We start from the raw sequence: 21,488 nt of genomic DNA, 5'->3' as shown, positions 1-21,488 counted from the left end.
ATTGATATTTCTCCTGGCAATCTTGATTCCAGCTTGTGCTTCATCCAGCCCAGCATTTCTCATGATGTACTCTGCATATAAGTTAAATAGGCAGGGTGACAACATACAGCCTCGATGTACTCCTCTCCCAATCTGGAACCAGTCTGTTGTTCTATGTCCAGTTCTAACCATTGCTTCCTGACCTGCATACAGATTTCTCAGAGATCAGGTCAGGTGGTCTGGTATTCCCATGTTTTTAAGAATTTTCCACAGTTTGTTGTGATCCACACAGTCAAAGGCTTTGGCATAGTCAATAAAGCAGAAGTAGATGTTTTTCTGGAACTCTCTTGCTTTTTCTGTGATCCAGTGGATGTTGGCAATTTGATCTCTGGTTCGTCTGCCTTTTCTAAATCCAGCTTGAACATCTGGAAGTTCACGGTTCATGTATTGCTGAAGCCTGGCTTGGAGAGTTTTGAGCATTACTTTTTACTGTTGTATTATTGCAATTGATGCCACAGAGAAAATATGTTTAGTTGGTGTCTTGAAGGTACATTTTGGACACTGACTAACTTTAGAAGGACAGTTGGTGGATCAGGTATGAAGTCACTGATGGAGATGAAAATCTGAAGGACGCTGTACCAAAGGAAATTGCTAGCTGAAAGCATCAGTTGCAGCCTCAAGTTTAGTGTAGCAAGTTAAGACAGCCTTTACCTTCTGATAGTCTCTGAGGCTGTCTTATGGAGGATGAGCTCAGTTTATTCATTAGAGCTGATAACTTGTGAACTTTAAATCAGTTGCAGATTTTGAACATGACAACCGTGCTTCTTTTGAGAGGCTGACATCATAAAACCAAGAATTTTATGACAGTGAACTCAGGGCCTTTTGTGCTGTTCTAGGCAGTATTTTACTTGACATTAGGGAGATGTTGTGTAAATACTTCAGTGATAGAAATGCAGAAGAGTAATTATTCTTGTTCAAATAATAGCATAAACAATTGAGCTCAGATTCTGGGATTTACTCAACTAACCCTCAAAACATGCTTTGCTGTTGCTGGGAAGTGTGTGGAAGTTGCTCAGTCGTGTCCAACTCTTTGCAACCCCATAGACTATAGCCTGCAAGGCTCCTTTGTCCATGGAATTCTCCAGGCAATAATACTGTAGTGAGTAGCCGTTCCTTCTCCAGGGGATCTTCCCAACCCAGGCATTGAACCCAGGTCTCCCGCATTGCAGGTGAATTCTTTACCAGCTGAACTACCAGGGAAGCTGGAATGTATAGAAAAAAGAAAAAAAAATCTTATTGTTTTTTTGAGAGACAAGTCACAGACTGGGAAAAAAATATTGACTATGCATCTGTATGATAAAGAAGTTGTATCAGAATATATAAAGAACTGTTAACAGTTCAATAATAAGAAGGCAAACAATCCAATTAAAAATGAGTAAAAGATGCAAGCAGACACTTTGGTTAATGCAGACAAAAGGTACTCAATAACACCAGTCATTAGTGAAATACAAAGTATAATGAGATACTACTTCAGAACCACTAGAATGAATAAAGTTTAAAAGACTGCTAACACCAAGTGTGAGCAACCCAAATGTCTATCAACATGCGAATACCTTTGTATGTCTGTATAATGGGATACTACTCAGAAAAAAAATAGAAAGTAATGAAGCAGTAACATAGAGAAATCTCAAAATAACTATACTGAGTGAAAAAGCCAGGCAAAGAAGAATGTACATATTGTATGATTCCTTCCATATAAAATTTTAGAAAATGCGGACAGAGAGCCATAATAGTAGGTGCCTGAAGATGGGACTGTATTGCAGGAGAGTGACACGAAGGAACTTTGAGAGATGATGTATTTGTTCAGTATCTTGATTGTGGTGATGGTTTCACAGGTGTATAGATATATCAGAAGTCATCAAATTGTACATATTCAGTATGTGCAGTTTATTGTATGTCAGTTATACCTCAATAAAGCTGTTTTATCAAAAGGAAACGTAGATTGGGAGAAAATATTTGCAATATATAATACTAAAAAAGGATTAATATCCACAGTGTTAAAATAAAAGTTTCCACAGATCAATAGGAAAAAAAAAAGCAACTCAATAGGAAAATGGGCAAAACCACAGTAGCAGGAATGTAAGAAAGCAGGGAGAAAGTAAATGGTTTTACAATATTCTAACATCCTGGAGTTTCTTGGGAAGTGGAAAAGTACTCATGATATTAGATTTAAACTCAGTAAGAATGAATATTTGTAATTTCCAGGAAAATAACTATAGTATTAAAATGTATGAGTGACAAGAGAAGAGACTTTAAAAACAAAATGCTTCCCATCCCCAAAGCTCTGAGGTTAAATCTTTCCTGTTCACTGTTCAAAAAAAGACCAATTTTTGGACTGTTCAGGTCTCTTACTTTTTTTTTTTCTGGTTTGTGGTAAGAATTGTGTGTATATGTAAATATAGCATTTGGTTTTTTTATTTTTGCTGCTGATATTTATTACCACTGATGTTGTTTTTACTGTGATCAGTTATCTTCCCCGTGCTAGAGAGAAAATAGTGATGGAAAATTTAATCTGCTGCTTACCCAAAACCAATGTAAACTGCTTAGCTGAGGAGTTTGAATTCGTAATTTAAATGTACAATACATGTCTCCTGTGCTTTATCTGTGCCGGCATGGTGTCCTTTGCAAGTAGATAACTGAGAGTTTGCTTTTAAATTTGTTACAGGCACAAAGACAGATTCCTCGGCCACTTAGACGTCTCCGCGGCCTCATGCAGGCCCTGCCCTTTAGCCTAACGCCCATTGGTTTACCTTGTCTTTTGATGCTCAGCCAAGCCCAGGGACTGCCAGAGGGCCAGGCGAGAGACCTAAGTGTGGAGACTGAAGTCTGCAGTATCTCCACGAAGTAAATTATTACTGTTCTGTCAAGTTCATATTTATTCACATATTTGCTTCTGCTATTTTTAAATATTACTTCATGGCTCTCTGGTGCTTCAGTCTGACATCACTTGCCTTCCACTCTTGAATTTACTTTATTTTTTCTTTTATGATGAGTCTGCTGCTGACAAATTCCCTCAATATTTATTTATATAAAATGTCTTTATTTTGCCTTCATTTTTAAAGGATATTTTTGTTGGGAATTGAATTATTAGTAATAAATGAACAGTTATTTCCCTTCAGTGTTTTCCAGAGATACTTTCATTGTCTTCTCACTTCCATCATTTATGTTGTCAGTATCATTTTTGTCTCTTTTGTTACTAATGCATCTTGTTTCTTTGTCTACTTTTCTTTTTATTTTGAAAAAATTCAAAACAATAGAAAACTTGAAAAAATAGTATCATGAAAACCTATATTGTACCAATAGAGACCAATTTTTAACACTTTCCACATTTATCTTCTCTCTCTGCCCATATATTTGCAGGGAGAGAGGAAAAAAAACACACATATATACTTATACGCATATGTGTGTGTGAGTTTGTATTAGATCTTCAGGAATATATTGCAGATGACATCATTGTCAAAATTTGGTTTTGTAGGTTGGACTTCCTGGTAAACTGACTCTGAGGACTCTAAGAATCTGTTATGCAGGATGTTTACTACAGGCTTCCTTTTAATCAAGACCTGCGAGAGAGGAAAAAGAAGTAGGGCTGGAAGAACAGTGGCCTGAAACACACTGTTTTGCCAACACTGGAAAGTGCGAATCAAGCACTGTGAGGCTAGGGATTCTATCATAACCACCAGCAAGGAGTCTTTATTTTCCAAGTGTCCCTTGCCTCACAGAGTTGCTTAGGGAAGTAAAGATCATGGTAGAATTAAAGTCTTCAATATAATATTCAGTAACGAGAAGACCATATTTATCATCAATCAAAAATCTGTTCTTAACAGTAGAGTCTGTGTATCCTAATCCACCTTACCAACTACTCTGTCCTTTTTTTCACCAACTGTTCTGTCAGTTTTTTGGATTGAGAGATTCTAATGCTAGGCAGGAGTCTTCTCACAGTCTCTACTCAGGGTCTTCTGAGTCTGAAAGTACAGTTTTGGCTGAGACTGTGACCTCATGAGACTTGGAGTCTTCTTTCAAACTCAGTTGTTGTTGGCAGGATTCAGTGTCTTGTAATTATAGACTATTAACCCATTTATATAATCCCTATGGTGTAGTCCCTTCTTTCATGCTTGTTGTCAGCAGAGAGAGCTCTCAACTCCTAGAGGCTACCCTCAGGTGCTTGTCACATGTCCCCGTCCTTAGGCAGTTCACACGTGGCTGCTTGCTTCAAGGCCAGCAGGAGAATCTCACTCCTGTCTGCTATGATAGAGTCTCATACAATATAACCTAATTGCAAGAGTAACTATCCCATCAGAGTTACAGTCCCCATCCACACTCACAAGGAGGGAATTATATAGCACATGTTCATGAGCAGATAAGAATCTTGGGTGCTGTCTTAGAGTTCTGTGTACTGCAGCAAGATTTAATGACAGTGATGAAAATGATGTTTGAAGAACTGCTTGATTCCCAGATCATATGATTGAATAAACTGCTTAACAAATGAAAAAAACAAACAAACAAAAAAAAAACAGATAAAGATGGTAGTATTTCAGAAGGGAATGATTTAGCTATCAGGGAATTAAGAAATGCCTTTGGAAAAAATTGTTAAATACCCTAGGTATATATATATTTTTAAAGCAGTTCAGGTAATTAGCATTGAAATAAGTTTCCCTGGTGACTCAGACAGTAACAAATCTGCCTGCAATGCAGGAAACCCAGGTTGATTCCCTGGATCAGGAAGATCCCCTGGAGAAAGAAATGGCTACCCACTCCAGTATTCTTGCCTGGAGAATGCCATGAACAGAGGATCCTGATGGGCTACGGTCCATGGGGTCACAAAGAGGCAGACACGACTGAGTGACTTTTACTTTCCACTTTCCAAAGGATATTATATTATGCTCCCATAAAATTTGTTAAAGAAATTTTGTGTTTCCAAACAATGAAAAGGCGATTCATTCTTTATCCTAATAATTAGAAGATAGTTATAACTCAAATTTTGTAAGTTATAGAAATGAAAATGGAGGCAATTACATTTTAAAAATGTAATTTTGTAAAGTAAATCCCCCAATCACATTTAGCCCTCGCTATTTACTATGAAATTTTGGTCATGATTTTTTTTTTAATTTTATTTTATTTTTAAACTTTACAATATTGTATTAGTTTTGCCAAATATCGAAATGAATCCGCCACAGGTATACATTTGTTCCCCAAAATTGGTCACGATTTTTAATTGATTTAGTTTATGTGGGGTTTTTCTGACCTCAATTTCCCTTGGGTAATGAAGGCCTGCACTTGAAAAAAGCATCATGGCTGGGGAGATGATCAAATCTGGTGTGTGACAGAGACTATTGCCATCTAATGGTTAGCTATCATTCAAAGATGCTGTGCAGTTATGGGACTAAGCTATCATTTTAAATATCTACAGATATTAGCTCAGCTGGTTAGACTGCTCATGAAAGTATTTGTTGAGCCATAGTCTTAGTTTTTCCCAGGGATGATATTCAGAATTATTTACAACCAAGAAGGTATGGGCACTGACGAGTCAGAATGAATGTTTTCCGTAAACAAACGGTAGGGCCATAGTGGGGCATGTTATGCAGATAAACAAATATCACCGTGATTTGGGTATTTCATTTCACCCTGGTTCAGTTGTCAAGCTGCATTGCTAATCTCAGCTTACTTTATACGTGACTATGCTAATATCACACTAGCCAAAGGAAGAGGGTAAATTCCCATCAAACTGTTTGAGGGTCTAAAGCTTAGTACTCAAGCATTTAAAAAGATCATGAAAACTCTTTTCTTCCCCCTCACAATCTCTTCTTTTTTGTTGTTTTTTGTTTTGTTTTGGTCAGGCCAACATTCCCAAACGGAGGAGTGATAGCTAGGACAAGAGTGGGACTCTAGTTCGGTCTGCATGCTGGGAGACTGCACCTAGGATGCATTAGACTTACATTCCAGGTAGTAAAAATCAGTGGTTTAAAATCAACTAAGTTATTACTATTTTTTTTTCTTTAAAATGGGAATGAAGAGAGAAAAAAGTCTCTCTCTCTCTATATAGAATACCTCCTTCGGCCTTTGCACTAGGACCTACTTGTCGTGTCTTGGCCTTGTCCTGTGCTAGATCACTTCCCTTGTCCTTAGAAACTCAGATGGTTAAAGCACTGCCAACACTGACTTGATCAAAGTGTTTTTCACTGTTCTTGTTGCTCCTTTACTTGTCTACTTATTATATTTTCAAAAGTATATATTTTAAAAGTACATAAGTAACACGTAATTTTGTGTTTGTAAAAACAGCTCGTCAACTGCAGAACATAGAGGAAGAAAGTGACGATCTCCTTTCAGGTCCTTCTTCCATCCAATCCTATTCCTTCTCTAGAGATAGTTGTTATTGTCTGGTCCTTTTATGCTTTCTTCTGTGCATTTATATATACCCAGATGTGTGTTTGCCTGTATGCACTAAAAATTAAGAATCACCCTTTACATATTGTTCTGCAACTTTTTTTTTCATCTCACAGTTTACTTTGCAGAGTTTTCTATGGCAGAAATTAAAGCTGTATTCTATTCTTTTTATTTCTTTTTTTGACTATTATTTTTTATTATATAAATTTCAAGTGTACACCATTATAGCTCAACATACAGAGTAATCAGAACCACAAGCCTAGTTAGCATCCATCAGCATACAGTTGACCCCTTTCACGCATTTCACCCACCCCCACGTCCCTCTTCCCTTCTGTAACCACTAATCTGCTCTCTGTATCTATGAGTTTGCTTTTATTTTATGAGTTTGTTGTTTGGTTTTGTGGTTGTTGTTGAGGCATTTTTTAGATTCCACATATGAATAAAATTATATGGTATTTGTATTTCTCCTTCTGACTTATTTCACTTAGCATAATACCCTTCACAGATGGTAGGATTTTATTTATTTTATGGCCGAGTAGTATTCCATTGTGTATGTATACTACATCTTTATCCATTCATGCATTGATGGACATTTAGGTTTTTTTCCATATCTTGGCTATTATAAGTAATGCTGCAGTGAACACAGGGATGCATATATTTTTTTGGCTTGGCATTTTTGTGTTCTCTGGGTAAATGCCCAGAAGTGGAATAGCTAGGCCATGTGATAGTGCTCATCTTGAATTTTTGAGGAATCTCCTCCATACTATTTTCCGTAATATACACCAGTTTACAGTCCCACTAATAGTGTTAGGAGGGTTCCCTTTTCTCCATATCCTTCTCAACATTTGTTATTCCTTATTTTTTCTGTAATAGTCATTCTAACAGGTATAAAGTTATGGCTCATTGAAGTTTTGATTTGCTTTTCCCTAATAGTGATGTTGGACATCTTTCATATGCCTATTGGCCATCTGTATGTCTTCTTTGGAAAAATTTTTATTCAGATCATCTGCCTATTTTCAAATTGTTTTTTTTTTTTAGTTATATGTATTTTTTCTATATTTTGAGTATTAAAATATAGTACTTTATCGGGTATGTGACATGCAAATGTCTCCCTCCCAGTGCCTTTTCATTTTTAATTAGACTATAATTGCTTTACAATGTTGTATTAGTTCTTGATGTACAGCAGTGTGAATCAGCCATATGTTTCCTCTCTCTCTTGAGCCCTCCTCCCACGCTCCCCATCCCACCCATCTAGGTCATAACAGAGCGCTGAACTGAGCTCCCTGTGGCACACAGCAGGTCCCCACTGTCTGTTTACTCATGAGAGTGTATGTATGTCACTGCTACTGTCTCAGTTCATTCCACCCTCTCCTTCCCCTGTTATCTCCACAAGTCCATTCATTCTGTCTGTGCCTCTGTTCCTGCCCTGCAATTAGGTTCATCTGTACCACTTTTCTAGATTCCATATATATGATGTTTGTTTTTCTCTTTAAAAAACCAGGGTATGTGATACTGCTAGCCTTGTTCTTATAGATCACATTCTTTTTATTTATTTATTTATTTTTTTTGGCCGGGCCCCTAACAAACGCCTTCCGCCCAGCGGTTGAAGACGGAGAGTTCCGTCACTGAGGCCAAACCAAAGGACGCGTCTTCAAGACCGCCCCCCTGCCCGGGCTCCCAAGTCAAGAGCCTTTGCATCTGCGCACTCCACATTCTTTTTAAATGCTGCATAATCATGTGTTCAAAATAAGAATCAGGCTAACATGAATTGAATACCTGGTATGTGTCACACAGTGTTCTGGCTTTTTGGAGTGGTATCACAGTTAATTCTAACAATAGCTCTACAAAAATGGAAATGTTCATCTTCTTGTTACCATTAGGAGAAATGGTCACTGAGCAGCTAAGAAATTTGGCCAGGGTCACATAGCTGGAAAGCAACAGAGCTATGATCCCAAGCAGTCTGGGTTTGGAGATCATGTTCCAATCATTACTCTTTGCTCCTAGTATAGGTATATCATACTTTATTATGATTAGCATTGCCGTATTCATGGACATTTAGGTTACTCCAATATTAGATTATTTTACATGACACTGCATTCAAAAACCCCAGTTGAGGTGTCTTTGTGTGCCTGTGCAAATATGTCTGCTGATAGAGTCCTAAAAAGACATTTAAAAGTATGATAGTTCACATTTTTAAAGCACATTTTTAAGTGTAATAGTTCAAGTAAGAGGAGACCAATGTATTTGGTTAATTATTGACCCTGATCATGATCAAATTCAGAGCAAGATATGACAGGTAAATCTTCAGGATTTGACAAATGTCTGAGCTCTCAAGCTATTTATCCTTTTATACCATGATCTCATCCTTTGCTTCATAGACCCTGCAAAACTCCTCTCGTTATCTGTCTCATGGAGAGGTTGCCTAGTCCACAGTGTTACTCTGCCTCAAATTCCAGTTTATTTCATTTGCATTTGACTTGTCCTATAATAATGCAGTCAGCATGCAGAGGAAGTCCAGTTGCCTAGGGGACTGTAAGTAGGGAGCACACTTCCATGTCATTGGGATCTCCTTGGGTCATTTTTGTTGTTTGGACGCTTAACAGACCTCTTGGATTATGCTTGTTCTTATGCTCACAAAAATATAAATATCTCTGCCTTTTAAAATTTAAAGGTCTCATCCACCTATATTCCTTTTTTCTATAAATTTTCTAGTTCACTTTTTGCTTTTATTCACTAATCTTGTCACCTGTCTCTGCTCCCCTGACACATTCACTTTCTGAACAATATTGAACACTCAACACAGATGTCATTTTTTCAAGGTCCTATGTTTATGTTAAGTGTCTCATTTAGATGGGTGCCTTAACTGGGTCCAGAGAGGGGAATGTCTAAGTAGTCAGGTATCTTTGCCTTGATTTACAGACCTGGAAATGGAAGCAGGGGGTCACTTCTGAGTGCCCTGGGACACAGAGTAAGCAGAGGATATGATAGCGAGAGGACAGGGTCGTATTTAACATGAAACTTCTTTTTCTTGGGAACTACATGAGAGGTCTACACCAGTATGAGCAGAGGACATCTTTACAAGACCTCTACTCTGATAATTTTCTGAGAAGCCAGAATTTGAGCTTGTTGGTTGTGTTTGTTGGTAGACTTATATTCTGCTTTCTGGACAAATACTCTTTCTGTTTATACCTCAACACAGTCTATGCTCCATTAAGCTTTTAGTAGTAAATATTGCATTTTGTTCCTTGTACCTCTGGTAAACTAATGGTACCTGTCTGCATGCTAAGTTGCTTCAGTTGTGTCTGACTCTATGCGACCCTTTGGACTGTAGCCCACCAAGCTCCTCTGTCCATGAAATTCTCCAGGCAAGAATACTGGAGTGGGTTGCCATGCCCTCCTTCAGGGGACCTTCCCAACCCAGGAATCAAACCTGTGTCTCTTATATCTCCTGCAGTGGATTATTTACTGTCTGAATCACCTGGGAAGCCCAAACTGATGGTAGAAAATCTAAATCAAGTGTTTAAAAGAAATTCAGTTATGAGCCTCCTTTTATTTTTATGTACACTATACAACTCCCTCAGTCAGAAACACACATTTTTTTTCATTTTCTCTCTCCATTAATGGCCTATTTAAATCATGATCTTTCTCATTCTCCATGAAGACAAACATTGATACAAACGTCTTATCGCTGAGTTAAAGTCAATTCCTAAAAGATAACTCTGACCTCTTTCTAGATTCTTGTGAGACTCTCCCTTGAAATACTTCCCCATGCATGTGAGCTGGGGGACCAGGAGGGCAAGTCTCCCCCACTGAAGGGAGAATCTGCTGGTGAGCGGTGCAGTAAAGTAAACTGCAGTCACGCGTGAGCCTCCATGGCGATGGAGCTGATAAGGACTGAAGGGTCTCCTGAAAACAGTGCCTTCTGTTATCACCAGCTCTGCCAAAGCAGAGTAAGCCACAAAAGCATTTAAGTTCTGGAGCATTTCCCAGATTTACTCCATCTCATGTGGTTTTTTTTTTTTTTTTGATAAGCGAATGCCCACAGTTAAATAAACAAAATGCAAAAGCAGACTTGCTATGGACAATAAACTAGAGAGGGTAATTGACATTTTTCCATTTATTGATTATTAGATTTGAGACACGCAATCTGTTTCCTATTAAAATAGCATTTTTTGAGGAAAAAACTAGACAAAACACTAAGATATATGTTTCTATCTTCATTGAAATATCTACCTTCTACTCTTTTGGCCAATCAGTCATTGTTAGGCCAGATTAATTGAAAAAGGTGAAAGATGTACATCTCCTAGTTTCCTATTAAGTTTCAGACTTGGCCCTTTTCTCTGATAATTAAAACACTATCATTAAGAGGCTGGTCTTGAAATTATTTCCATTTGATTGCTGAGAGCTCCCATTTTTCAAAGGGATGAAAAAGAATCCTGATAAAAGGTAAGATCATCATTATCATCATCCTCTTTGTCATCATGACAGTGCATTTTCACTGAGAAAAAGACCATTTTGAGGTTGTAAGCATCTATGAATTTCTACAGTTCTGCCTTTCAGTTTCCAAAAATATATATTTAAAATGGCATAGAAGTCTCCATAGGAGAGCCTAACTCTGCTTATCTTTTTGATGTGAGAGGTAAGCTGACTTTGTGGGAACAGATTTCTTTTATACTCCGTAATCATAAAAATATCATATCCCCATTTCCCTGTGGGATACGATTATATAGAAGGAAGCCGCAGCAAATCTCTTACCATATGTTGATGTTATGAGCTATACTAATCATTTTCATAACTCGCTATTAGTATCCTGCTCCCAAGTCAGGCTGAATCAAAGAAGTGTTTGAATTAATTCTAACTACTGCCACCACTGAGATTTCCTTTGAACTCACTGCTATATATTTATGAGTAAATACATTTTTTCTTGCCTCTGGAAAATATTATTTAATAGGGAAGGAGCTTGTCTGAGCCAAATTCCTTCAGGCCTGAGAACCCATTCAATCACTGTGAATTCTGAATTCTGAATTTTTCAGGCTAAATTCCATCTAAATAGATGAGAAGATTTCTATTTCTATTTTATTTAGTGTGAGATTTTATGATGGAGTTACTGGTTTCTTCAAACATTCCATTGAAAGAAATAGAATTTAAAGTGTATGTGGGGTTTCTGCTTTGTTTTTGTTTTGAAGATCGTCTATCCTAGAATGAGGTTGACTTCACAAGCCACAGGTAGAAATCACCTTCAGCTTCCTGCAGCATGTCACTGAGAATGGAGCTCCATTCTGATCTTGAGGAAGATCAGTTGCTGCCTTGGCATTTTGCTGATCCCAGGCTCCCTAAAGCAACTGCAAGCTGGGACTCCTCCTTAAGTAGCCTGATCCCCTGGGCCCCCAGCTGAAGAGCCTGCCCAACTCTAAAATATTGCATCTTCCTGGAGCCCTGTGCAGACAGGCTCTACTACCCTCCTTGATACCTTTACGTATTAACCTAGATCTAGGCTGAATTTTCCATACCCTTTGGAGCCCCAAATAATGAACTTCTGGCTTTGAGAGTCAGGTCTAGAACTGCTCAATATTTGATAAATCCAGTCCCAGTCTATTTTGTACCCACTTTCCTTCCCAGCCCATCAGCTCATGCCATTAGCAGTTAGCACCAGAATTGTGACAGGCGTTTCCTTTCCTCAGGAAAGGAAAATTGCAAACAACCTTAAATATGGAATCTCAACAACTAGATAAGCAAGTCTACTTCTGTAATCTATCAAAGTATTAACAAATGTAATGGTTCATTTTCTGTTTACAGTTTTATGTATTTTATATATTATACACCTTTCTGTTTATGTTGATAATTGAGAACTGATTAGACTCCCAGATGCATTATAATATGTGATTAAATTATAAGCCACTGGGTGTCACTCTTAAACTGTGCAAATGTGGCTTCAGTAGTGACTTTTCAATAGTGAATTGGAAATGGACAGTTAGAGATATAGCCAGGGATAGAAACCATTTGAACTGTTTGGGTAGGTACATTTGCAATGTCAGTGAACTGTGGCAGAGTTTGCCCTTAGGTTCTTATATATTTTATCTGACTCATTTTTCAGTGGCAGTTAAACAGGAATAATAATTGGAAAAAAATCCCCTCAGCATTAAAAAGACAGAAAGACTTTCATTAATCCATTCAACATATGTATTAATCACACACTACAAGTAGGATATTAGACTAATGAACTTTGAGATTATAAGAAAAAGTGAATTTGCATCATGCATGAAAGTGAAAGTGGCTCAGTCATGTCCGACCCCATGGACTATACAGTCCATGGAATTCTCCAGGCCAGAATACTGGAGTGGGTAGCTGTTCCCTTCTCCAAGGGACTTTCCCAACCCAGGGATCAAACCCAGGTCTCCCACATTGCAGTCAGATTCTTTACCAGCTGAGCCACCAGTAAAGACCAAGAGTACTGGAGTAGGTAGCCTATTCCTTCTCTAGCAGATCTTTTTTTTTTTTTTTTAATTTAAGTTTATTTAATTAGAGGCTAATTACTTTCTAACTGGGGTCTTCTGTAATGCAGGCTGATTCTTAACTTATTGGAATGCAACTATAATAAAAGAAAATTCTTCCTGTTATTCCTCTCAATGAATTTGTGCCTCAGATTAATTTTCCTACTGCCCATCAACCTTAGGCTCAAGCTTTTACATTCTGCTCTGTGATACTGGATCTGGGACTATGCAGGCTATTCCCCAGGCTTCTGTGATGGCTGGCTTCTGGTTAGGGTCTGCCCACTAGAGGCATTGGCTGGAGGTTATAAGTTGATAAGAAAGCAGAAGGAATATTCTTCTTGTTTTCAGTTGTAGTCAATTTCCCTTCATTTGTTGCATTCATAAAAGGTTCCGCCTCCACCTAATCTCAGCATTTCTAGCATCAGTTCTCCTGTGACTCCTTTAGCAGTGCCATACTTCCTCTTAGAACTCCTATCAGAGGACAGGTAGCAGTCATGTGTTGTCTTCCTCAGACCGTCTGAGTAGTGGTACCTTGGGGGTCTGAGCATCTGCTCTGTGGAAACACTCCCCGCAAGCCCCCAGGTTTTGGTAGACCATTTCTGCTCTTTTACACTTCCAGCTCCAAGAGTGGTAGCGCTGCTTCCCAAGCTACTAATACCAGGGTTATCTTAGAAACCTTTTCCCCTCTCTCGGCCTTCTAATCCTGTGTAACTGTTCCCCTGTATCAACTCATCTCTCTCTGAAACACCTAGCATGGCTTCTGACAGAGTTCAGACTACAGTGAGCATGAGATGAGACATACACATGTGCTCTTTCTTCATTCACTGTCAGATTGTGTGTGCTTCTCGTGGTTGAGAAATATCTTGTAATACCGAGAGTCTAGTGTTCACTATTAATAATGTGTTTTTCAATCAATATGGGTCCTCATTACAAGCCAAATGGTCAGCTGAAAAAAAGTAGAAAAAAAAGGCTTCACACAATAAAGGATGTAATGATATGCTGACTGTTCCAACACGAGGGGAAACCTGGCCATGTTGGACTTAATGAAAAGTGATCTCCAAATTGCCCCTTTCTAGGAGATTTCCCAGAATGACTTGATCATATAATAGTTTTACCTTTCATGTTGACTTTAAAAACTAAACCTCTCATAACACGTCTCCATAGTATATAATCTTGCTAAGTTGAGTAGGACAATTGTTGTTGCCTTAAGGAAGTTACAACTAGTAGAAGAAATAGGCGTGTAAAAACAGAGAAAACCATAATGTGCACTGTAGTGTTCATTGCAGCATTTACAATAGCCAGGACATGGAAGCAGCCTACATGTCCATCAACAGAAGAATGGATACAGAAGTTGTGGTGCACATATACAGTGAATACTACTCAGCCATAAAAAAAGAATGAAATAATGCCATTTGCACCAACATGGATGGATCTAGAGATCGTCATACTGAGTGAAGTAGACAGAGAAAGACAAATATCATATGATATTGCTTATATGTGTGGAGAAGGAAGTGGCAACCCACTCCAGTTTTCTTGGCTGAAAAATCCCATGGATGGAGGAGCCTGGTGGGCTACAGCCCATGGAGTTGCAAAAGAGTCTGACAGAGCAACTAACACTTACATGCAGTATCTTTTTAAAAGGGTCCAAATAAACTTATCTGTTAGACAGAAACTGAGTTACAGATGTAGCAAACAAACTTGTGAGGTTAAGGAGGGGTGGATAAATTGGGAGATTGGGATCAACATATACACACTACTATATATAAAGTAGATAACTAATGAGGACCTACTGTAGAGCACAGGGAACTCTGCTCAATACTCTGTAATGGCCTATATGGGAAGAGAATCTATACCAGAGAGAATGCATGTACCAGGTGAATGAACTGATTCACCTGAAGCTAGCAACATGGTAAATCAACTATAGTCCAATACAATTTTTAAAAAACAGAGAGACAAAACATGGCAGTGTTTGATAGGAGCAATATATAGAACAAAGCCATTTGTCACCTGTTTGTAGTGAGACTTCATGAAATAGGTTGAAAGATAGAGGGGAGAACAGGGAACATGATGCACAGATTCTGCTAGAAATTTCATTCACTCCCCTGCTTAAAGCAAGAAATTATTATGGTTATTGTTATTACGATTACTTCCAATAGCTTTAAAGACCTATTGGAAGAAGAGTCTTACCCAGTCATGGAGTTTTGCTTGGTATATAACGTTTTCTTCTCTTGCCATAATTTAGTGTTATTTTATTTTATTGTTCTCAGTGACAGTGGAGAACATCTGATTCCTTCTTTAAGGCCCCTCAGTAATACCTTCTTTAAAGGAGTAACAGACTAGTGTTAATTCTTTGTTTTATGCTGTCAGAGTTTCTTTTTCAGTTTGTTTGATTTTCCCCCCCCTAGAAAACACGTGATTATATTCCCTGGTCCAATTTCTATTGGCCCCCATCCTTCATGTCTCACTTCTTGAACCGATGAAATAATCATTGTCCTTTCAGCACAGAACACAGAGCTTGGTAAGACAGGGAAAGAAATCTCCCAGCTATAGTGCTGGGACCATCAATCCATGGGAGCTTTGAACCCTGATACGTTTCATCCTCTTACTAGGTCATTTATCATTGAAGGTGGTGATATACTAGGGTGAGAGATGACCTAATGATGAGGGACATCTTCACAAGTTATCATTTGAAGAAGTGGTTTTTGAAGAATAAGGAGGAGATGTGCGAGGGGGTCTAGCAGTGAACTCTTCAACTACTAAATCTTTTGAGATTCAGCACTGTTTCAAAATATATTTGCCTAAAATTCTTGAGGGATTCATTTAAAGGAGAGGAGCAAGAGGAAAAGAGAGGGGTTTGAAGCTGAGGAGAGAATATTTGTTGCTTTTGCTTTTTTCCCTCATGATCTGAGCTTATTTGAATGGTTTTTGTCCTGCCAAGTGACTTAGTTTGAGGGATCTTCCCCTGGTTTTGAATAGTGATGGGAGTGTAGAACAAATTTTTCCCTGAAAATGCCCCTGCTGTTACTTTGAGCTATATCAAAGCACACTCCATGCATAATTCTTTGCATTTATCTCTTCTTTTTATGGCAACTCATTCCAGATGAATGCGACAACCTGAGCGGTACTAAGACAATGTAAGTGATAAACTTATTTAAAATGGATTTTACTTTACCTTATAACAAAATATCTGTGTAACTGTAGCTTGCCGAGTAGAATGTAAAGCTTTTTACAAATGAAGGCTCTAATGAGATACTGATATGTTTTGAAAATTGGCCCAGGAGATTGTTAGAAGAACTTGGCAGCCTTACAACCTTACGGTATAGACAAACTTCTGCGTGGAATAACACAATTCATATGCACCTTAATGGGAGCCTCCTGGCTCTGACTCATAGCAAGACATGAAGCCAAACAATCTAGTCTGTAGTGCTTGTTCAAGTTCCTGATGTAAATCTGGAGTCATATTTACTTTGTATTTTCTGAAGTGAATGATGTCAGGGTGGCCAGGATTTCAGGTAAGAAACACTAATGGATAGTTAAGAGACAATTAACTTTCAAAAAAATCAATGTCAAAGATACTCAGAAGGTAAGCCAGAAGAGACTTTATTTTCAAACAAAAAACCAAATAGGTAAGAGCCCACAGAAAGAAAGCCAGTGGAGGAATTTAGCTTTATTTAGAAGTCATCCAAACAGGTATGTGAAGAGAAATAAAGCTAGGTTCTAGACAAAGAAAAAATAATTAAGGGAGCTAAATCTTAGCCTGTACCTGGATCATAAGGGTATCTTAAAGAATTTCAAAATTGCAGTCAGTTAATTAAATAAAAATATCAAACCAACTGTTACCACTATTATCATTTGGGTTAGACAGCTGATTGATTGACTAGTTACTTTGCTATCTTATGAAATGAAATTGAGAATCAGTATAATATTAGTCATATCTGTGTAACATGATTAAATTACTTCAGGACAATCAAATTAATATGTTTTACTATCCCCACAACTGATTGTTTTAAAGGTAATTTGATCCACAGTGATGCAGCAAAATCTACTTTTGAGATGGGCTTCCAAGGCTGGTTCAACTGTGATTATTTTAGTTGTGAAAACAGTCTTAGTCTCCATGACCTAAGCAATACAGGTGGTTGGGGCAATTCTCCAAGTACTTTAATTCAGCAAAAACATTGGCTTTCTGGAAATTACCTGGGTCATTTGACATGTGTTTTGCTTGAGCTAGTTCAATAATTTTCCCAATTGTCTACTTTGGTTTTGCCAGAGAGAGACAATCTTATGATGTCTGGACACAAATATAAGCTGGAGATGGAGAATATTCTTTGCTATTGGGCTTAAAGGATTTTTCCGAGTTGGCAAGTGCAGTCTCATCTAAAATTAGGGGAAAATTGTTGGTCTAGGTCCGTGCACTGGAAATGTGTGGAGTGAAATAACAGAGATCTGTAGATGTTCCAGGTTAGAGCCGGAATGCCACAACACTTAGCTTTACAATCAGACTTACAGATACAGGATTTTCCATACCAGTGTTCCTCAAAGTTTTTATTAATCATTCTTTCCGATAATCAGGATTGCACTAACCTAGAAAAAGTCTGTATTCTAAAGAAAGAAGTTTGTAAGGTTATAGTAGGAAATTATAAGCTTAAAATGCTAGGATAAGATGTCATTTAAATGCCAGAGTGTGAGATGATATGGGGTGGTGGAGACTGGCAAGCTGGAACATTCATGCTCCTTCTAAAGGTGGCATCCATTACTCAACTTCAGCCAATGCATACAGTGTGCAGACGTGGTCCCAGACTTGCCAGATCTTCCATTTTTCAACAAAATTCAGGAACCTAGATCTTTATATTAAATTCTCCAATGTTTATATGTTAGCAATCCCTTGAACTTCGCTGGGCCCAGTTAATAACACCTCCTCTCATCTCCTTTTGATTTCATTACCAGTAGAGAAATGACACAGAAATTAGACAGCTGGAGATCAAGATGTCAACATTATTACTGACAAAGTTGATGGAAGAACAAAGCTGAAATGTATTTTCTAATTACCACTCTTCTCAGAAGAAACCTTGGGTATGCAGAAGTGTTTGGTCAGGAGAGAAACGATGGAAAAAAGAGGAATGATAGTGCTCTCAGATTGTTAATCGAGTAACTCTATCCAATTAAGAGATAAGAACCAGTGAATGTCAGACCTAAGCTCCTCCCCATCAGGATGAGAGATCAGAGAGCTAGAATGGAAGTCCCCACTGCTGTCACTGTCACATGCACATTAAAACATAAGGTAGGAAGAAGGCCAGGGAAGGGAAGTCCTACCGTCTGCTGTGCTGTGCTTAATTGCTCAGGTGTCCGACTCTTTGCAACCCCAAGAGCTGTAGCCCACCAGGCTGCTCCGTCCATGGGATTCTCCAGGCAAGAATACGGGGAGTGGGTTGCCACGCCCTCCTCCAGGGGATCTTCCCAACCCAGGGAAGTCCAGGATAGTAACGAGTCATTCATTTTATAAAATGTTGTGCGAGGCAAACACAACTTTACTCAGCCTGCAGATACCCAGTTTGCAACTTCTGGTTTGCACTTACTCTGTTTTTAAACTTGTCAGTTAATTGTACCTTTTAGGACTAAAAATTTGCAGTAATATTACTGTAGGCATAAGTATTAAAAATAAATATTTCTCTACTTTTATAGAAATTCAGCACATCAGAATACTTTTTGATGGTTTTGTGCAATAATTTAATAGTCGTGTCTTCGTCCATAGATTAGATTTTCCTGAAAATGTGTGTTGGTAAATAAATTTCAGTTGATGTCCAGTCCTGCACTCTTTTCGGCCTTCCCAGGTGGTGCTAGTGGTAAAGAACCAGCCTGCCGATGCAGAAGGCCTGAGATGTGGGTTGGATCCCTGGGTCCGGAAGATCCCCTGGAGGAGGGCATGGCAGCCCACTCCAGTATTCTTGCCTGGAGAATCCCATGGACAGAGGAATCTAGTGCGCTGCAGTCTATAGGGTCACAAAGAGTCAGACACAGCTGAAGCGACTTGGCGGCATGCAGGCACGCCTGTACTCTTTTTATCTATGTGACCCCACAAAGAAAGCCAGTATTTAAGGTTCACAGCCCCAGTTCTGACTTCACATTTCTCTTTCACTTACGCTTTGGTTTCATATCTGCTGAAACTGTTACTTACTTTCAGTTTCTGTCCTTGCCTCATCCTTCTGTTGATATTTTAACATCTGAGGTTGTTTTCCCGGTGACTGTTTTGACTTCTTTAGGATTCTGGTTCCTCCTCCCCTACCCATTTCCAGCCATGCTCCCTCGAGTTGCTTTGAGTAAACACTCCTCTAGTTCCAGCCCCAGAGATCCCCACACTGTGTGGTTCTCCCGTTAGGCTTGCTTCAGACCTTTAACAGGAAATAGCATTCATAGTTTTTCCATTCTTGGGTGGTTCTGGAAATGTTTATTAAATACATTTTGCAATGAGTGGACCATTGGCTGGGCAATGATATTTGTCATAACAGGATTGGTCTTGTTCTAATGGTTTGGCATTGTAAATGGGTTTCTAATTCAGCAGAGAAAGAAAACAAAGTCATCCTTGATGAAAATATCTTAAGAAAAAATATTTCTTCTCTGATGTGACTGAATCTCAAGAAGTATTTTTAAAATATAGCTTCATTTTTGTAAAATTCCCTTCTTAGAATCATAACTGACTGAATATGTTTTTAATTTCACTGTAGCAATGGTCTGGGTGTTTTGGATGTGTAGACCTAATTTACTGCTTACACTTTAGTGTGTTTTTGATTATTCAAGAACTTTTTTTTTTATTAGGCAAATGACATCCACATATCAAAATGATGACCCTTTTCTTGCATAGTATCCTGAGAATTTTCTCCTCTGGAGCTTTCTTCCACCCATGTTCAAGGGAGGTCTTGGGGGTCAGAGTGCTTTGAAGTGGGTACTAAACAGGATAAAGGAATCGGTGCCTGGTATTGTCCCTTTTTGTTCTAAGATGACCCTACTGGATAGATTTACTATCTATCTGTGGGGGGATGGGGGAAAATCTTAGCTCTGGCTTCTCAACCTGTTCAGCTATGGGCCTTGAACCTCTGCTCCTGCCAGCACAGTCCAGTAGGGAAGTTAGTCTGTACCAAGGCAGGCAAAAGGCCAGAAGACTTGGCCCTGCCAGCCATAATCTATGCAGAGTCAGGCTGGAAGCCACAGGTTCTAACTAGAGTAAACCCTAGGCATGCAGCATCCATAAAATCATGGCCACCCCATGATTTCCATTTATTGAGTGCTTGCAATGGCTTTGTAACTGTACTGTTTTTCATATATTACTTCTTTTCATTTAATCCTTGCAATAGCCACGAGATAGGGATCCTTATGGATGAAGCAACTCAGTGGTTAAAAACATGCACAGGGTCACATAGCTAGTTAGTAGCAGAGCTACGATTTTAAGCTGGATATCTGATCCATTGCTCGTCAAACATGGCCCATTGGTCTGTCACTACTGTTTGGCTTTTACTTAGGCATTCTGTTCAGCATTCCAGTTCTCCATCTGGCTGGGAACCATGGCGTTTGCCCAGCTTTTAATAAACTCTACCCAGGTAGATATAAAGCTGCTACGCACAGGGTGTTCGAATATATCTTTTACCCTGAACTCTCAGAGACTTAGTTTGCTAGAGTTGTCACAATGAAATACCATAGACTGGGCGGCTTGAAAAACAGAAATGTATTTTTCTCATGGTTCTGGAGACTAGCAGTCCGAGACCAGGGTGTTGCAGGTTTGGTCTCCTCTAAGGCCTCTCTCTTGCCTTTGCAGTGGCTGTCTTCTTGCTGTGTCCTCTCACTTGGTCCTCTTTCTGTGTGTGTGTCCTTGGTGTCTGTTTGTCCTAATCTCTTCTAATTAGGACACTAATCAGATTGGACTCAAGCCCACTCTAACAGCTTTATTTTAACTTAATAACCGTTTTAAAGGTCCCATCTCCAAATACAGTCCTTTTCTGAAGTACTGGAGGTTAGGGTTTCAGTACATAAATTTAGAGGGTGAAGCAATTTAGCCCATAACAGGGATCAAGAGCTATCACCCCTGCCCCTGAGAATTGTCAAGCCAACTGGAAATTGAAACCATAGATTTTGTACTCCATTGCTCCATATCCTCGGAGAAGGCAGTGGCAACCCACTCTAGTACTCTTGCCTGGAAAATCCCATGGATGGAGGAGCCTGGTAGGCTGCAGTCCATGGGGTCGCTAGGAGTTGGACACGACTGAGCAACTTCACTTTCACTTTCCCCTTTCATGCATTGGAGAAGGAAATGGCAACCTACTCCAGTGTTCTTGCCTGGAGAACCCAGGGGCCCAGGGGAGCCTGGTGGGCTGCCATCTATGGGGTCACACAGAGTCAGACATGACTGAAGTGATTTAGCAGCAGCAGCTCCATATCCTGATTTCTGCCCATTCCTCACTGGCCATTCCACAGAGAGAGAGAGAGACAGAGAGAGACTGACTTCAAAACACCTGTTTCTGTGCCCACAACTGAAAAGACTGGTGTTTAAGGCCATTCTCTTAATATGGAAATTGCTTCTTGGGCTCAAAT

At 39.0% G+C, this 21,488-nt stretch overlaps 1 long non-coding RNA gene across 1 annotated transcript in view; it reads left to right on the top strand.

The window, feature by feature from the left end:
* Positions 1–21,488, top strand: part of LOC139177972 (uncharacterized) — a 269,642-nt gene that overhangs the window by 30,218 nt on the left and 217,936 nt on the right. The window contains exon 3 of the long non-coding RNA XR_011562380.1: positions 16,012–16,045. This is a non-coding gene — a long non-coding RNA (uncharacterized lncRNA). The remainder of the gene's footprint in view (positions 1–16,011; positions 16,046–21,488) is intronic.

This window comes from Bos indicus, chromosome 20, assembly GCF_029378745.1.
Source record: "Bos indicus isolate NIAB-ARS_2022 breed Sahiwal x Tharparkar chromosome 20, NIAB-ARS_B.indTharparkar_mat_pri_1.0, whole genome shotgun sequence".
Lineage (NCBI taxonomy): Eukaryota > Metazoa > Chordata > Mammalia > Artiodactyla > Bovidae > Bos > Bos indicus.
Note: the sequence above shows the minus strand (reverse complement) of the source record. Positions and strands in the feature narration are given on the sequence as shown.